This window comes from Anarrhichthys ocellatus, unplaced genomic scaffold, assembly GCF_004355925.1.
Source record: "Anarrhichthys ocellatus isolate YVR2014 unplaced genomic scaffold, GSC_Weel_1.0 scaffold10, whole genome shotgun sequence".
Classification (NCBI taxonomy): Eukaryota; Metazoa; Chordata; class Actinopteri; order Perciformes; family Anarhichadidae; genus Anarrhichthys; species Anarrhichthys ocellatus.
The window spans coordinates 4,154,216-4,158,005 of record NW_022280040.1 but is presented as its reverse complement, the minus strand read 5'-3'; the positions used below and the strand labels follow the sequence as shown (position 1 = coordinate 4,158,005).

The 3,790-nt window shown below is 44.5% G+C and overlaps 1 long non-coding RNA gene across 1 annotated transcript; it reads left to right on the top strand.

Annotated features, from left to right (window-relative positions):
• The first annotated feature begins 641 nt into the window (after window positions 1-641).
• LOC116385125 (uncharacterized) lies at window positions 642-3,699 on the top strand. Its single transcript, XR_004212844.1, has 2 exons — window positions 642-879; window positions 2,922-3,699. It is a non-coding gene; the product is annotated as an uncharacterized LOC116385125 (long non-coding RNA).
• The last annotated feature ends 91 nt before the right edge of the window (window positions 3,700-3,790 follow it).

Here is a 3,790-nt window from a genome sequence, read left to right as displayed (position 1 = left end):
AGTGTGCAAACAGAAATTAAAATGATTCCTTTTACTCTTAAAATCAAAACAGGGAGAGATTATTTGCATTATAGGCCTGAAATACATTATAGACAAAACAGAAAAAAAAGCTTGCTCAGATGATCTGGGCAGGATCAACATACAATTGGACCAACATAGCCTATATTGAGTTGAAATAGCGGCCAGATGCGTGAAACTGTAACGCACTAATGGACCTCTCAAGACAAACGACATTAAACATGATTCATTGTGGCCGTTTAGGCGACGATCCCGCTACACACAGTCCTAATGTAGAGCTGCACTGGATTATAGAATAGTTATTGCTGCACATACAACTATAACAGATCTACTCTAAAGTGTTACAACAGCTACAGCACACGTGGAAATAAAAAAATGTGATAGAAATAATAATATAAAAACACACTCGATAGGCTATAGGATTTTCCAGAGTGCGCATATATATTTGCGTTTCAGTGTAAGCAAGCGCGCATTCGTGGGCTATGTATAAAATCATGTGTGCGCGCTTGTGCATGTGAGAATGGAGAGAGAGAGAGAGAGAGAGAGAGAGAGAGAGAGAGAGAGAGAGAGGGAGAGATTTTATTGTAATGCACAGAACGACCTGCCCTCTTTTGAAAAAAAGCGAGAAAGCGCAGCCATGCTTTGCAGAGGCTACAGCATCGCTCTCATTGGTAGTAGGAGCTTCTCGCCAAACCGAGTCTTTGCTTGTCCGCCGCCACTCCGAAAGGAACCGGGAATACAAGCGACTGCCTCCGCGATGTAAAGATCTGCAGTGAGGTATTAATGCTAAAGTGAAGTGAAAATACAGCAGAGCACGGATACATATTAGCAGATCCACCGTGCGGCGTGGACCAAATCATGGTGAGTATCTGATGCTTGCGTTTTGCTTTATGCTCGACCCTTTGATCAAATATTTATAAGATGAATGCGTAGTCTTGCTTCACCCGTTCGTAGAATATGTATTTCAATAGTTCAGATGAGAATACTGATCATTTTGTGTCTGCAGGGATATGTTTGTTCTTTACGCTCCCACATGCACGTTGCACTTGCCATTGTTATTGCGGTCTTTGGGGGGGAATAAACCACGTTAGGAAAGAGCGCTAACAAAAAGAAGGCACTAGAAAAAACATCATTAGCCCGAGGAGGGTGGACAGATCGTTTTATGTCGACGGTTGCATAATCAATAAGAAGGGGAACGAGAACAGTGGATTTCTGAGCCACATCGTTTGTTCGTTGCGCGGCGCTAAAGGACAATAGGGGTCGTGTTCCTGTCGGTGGCCAGTTACATAGAGGGACCCGAAATATGGTGATGTGCTGACGAGCCGTGATGAGGCTCCAAACGATGGCCAATACGAGAGATGCCGGGTTTTCAGGGGATGGGGACGTTTCCGTCTAAAATGGCGTTTCCCTTTGTTTCTGCGTCCCTCTCATCTCTGTTATAGCGAGTGGGTAATGCATTGCAATTACCATATCTGCCAGCCTGCGCCTCTTCATTTCCACTACACTGCTTTACACGCAGGGGATTTTGCTCTTTAATGGTAAAACACGGGCTGTCAGATGTAGAACGGGTCCCCAGGACGATGAGCTCAGAGGCTCCGGCAGGCTCAGATAGGGAAGCAGGTGACTGTTAATTATGATTAGACAGCACTGACTTCATTTGAATTTCAGCAGTTTTTAGCCTGCAATCGTCGCAATGCAAACCAATAGGTTCTCTGTCTGCATCACTGCAGATAATACTGGATTATGATCTCGTATCAGTGTCAGCCCACATACAATAACGTAATTATTATGAAAGTAATTTATCATTTGATGCGCATCTCAAGCATAACCCTCGTGACAGATGCAATACTATTGACTTATTTAGTGTCATTTTTAAAATCGTATTCCAAGCACTAAAAATCAGTCGCAGCTCATCACATCAAACAGCGGGCTCAGGATGACACGAGCATCCCTCCCTCATCCCTATGTGTGTGTAAGTGTAAGAGAACGAGTGTATGTGCGCATGCCCGTGCATGAGTGTGAGTCTGCAGTGTGTTTGTACATACACGCGTGTGCTCCTTTTTTTTTTCTTTTTTTTTTTAAATAGTGCAATGTTGCATAATCGTTCTCAACCAATGCCAGATTCAGGGCTTCACAATTTGCGGGGCCATTGTTGGCATTTCCTCTGTTGGCCCGTAAATTCACACACACGCGCGCGCAAACAAGTTCACAAACCAACTGCAGGACTCTTAACACATTTCGGCGATAAACGTTAATACTCCGAATAGGAAGTCGTCAATTTCCGTCCTAGTTTCAAGGACACAGGGTAGTCATGAGGAGGACGATGGGTAATATAGAGGAACATCTGTTTGCCCGATGACGTCAACACCCCCCCCCCCCCCCCCCCCCAACCCCCCCCCCTTCTTCCCAATCCTCTTGTGCTGAAGGCAGATGCCTCATTTGTTAGGCTGGAGCACCATTAATCCCAAAGTTAGAGGAAAAGACCGGACGGAGAGAGATCAGTCCCATTTAGGCGGTGTCAGTGCTGGGCTCGCGCTGCACTGCTCGGTCTCGGTGTCCCGGTCAGTTTGCTGTTGGGGAGAAGCGCGTGCAGGGGCGCATGTACGTAGAGCACCGCTGTGTTCAGGACAACCGCAGTTACCACGGCTATTCAGCTGCCCCGTTTGCGATTTGCGGCAGTTTTTAACGTAGCCTATGACCCGCAACTAGCGGCTGCATGCTTTTGTGTGTGTGCGTTATGTGACTAGGAAAATCAATATTTTGGACATGGACAGTGACGTTTTTTTCTGTACGTAGAGCGCCAAGTGATTTTTTTTAACAGGTCAATGGGGAATATGAGATTTTTGTCATCTGCAATTCTTTATGAAGTTCATGACGCATTTTGTGTTTTCTTTTATTTGTAGGTGCATTATGGGATAATGGAGGACTTTTACGCTTTCTGCACTTTTGGACAAAGCAGTCGACGGAAAAGCATCAAACGGAGTCCTTTTACGCCTGCAAAAGCGGCCTGGGACTTATAACTACTTTGCCCAAAAAACTACCTGGCTGTTTTGCGTTTAAGTTATTCCTGTAAACTAACCTCTTGTCCCTACAATTGAATGTTGTGGGTTTTTTTTTTTTTTTTACATAATACGGTAGACTTGCACAACAACCGGGAGAGGATTTGATCTCTTTGGACCCGTGCTTGGGATTTTTTTATTTTTGACATTTTTGACCAAACTTGACATCCCGATACAGTTTTTAGTCACACAACACGGGCCTCAAAGGCTGCAAAAATATGTGATTTATATTTGTAAAAACAGATTTGACGGAAAGGTGTCTGGCCGCTTCCCACAGCAGAGTGAATGCAGCTGGACACACACGACACATTCCTACACACATGCATGCAAACACACACAGACGAGTGGGTTGTGTCTCTCCGTGTTCACAGCGGACCTTGATTTAATGTCTTACAATTAAGGCACGCGGTGAATGCCAAGAGATTATCCTTCTTTCTTCGGATGTCTGCAGATCCAAAAAAACACATCCCATCTTTTAACTAATTACATATATAGACAGCAGTCTATTGGTGTTGCTTTCTCAGTGAAGGTTTGCTTCTGCCGTTTCAAACTGTAACCCATTACTCATGTACTGTCTCTTTCCCCCTCTCGTCCAACAATAAAGCAAATACATACAACCATTTTAAAGCTCTGTTTTTTTCATGTGGACATGCATGTGATGGCTCCTGTGTGTGTGTGTGTGTGTGTGTGTGTGTGTGTGTGTGTGTGTGTGT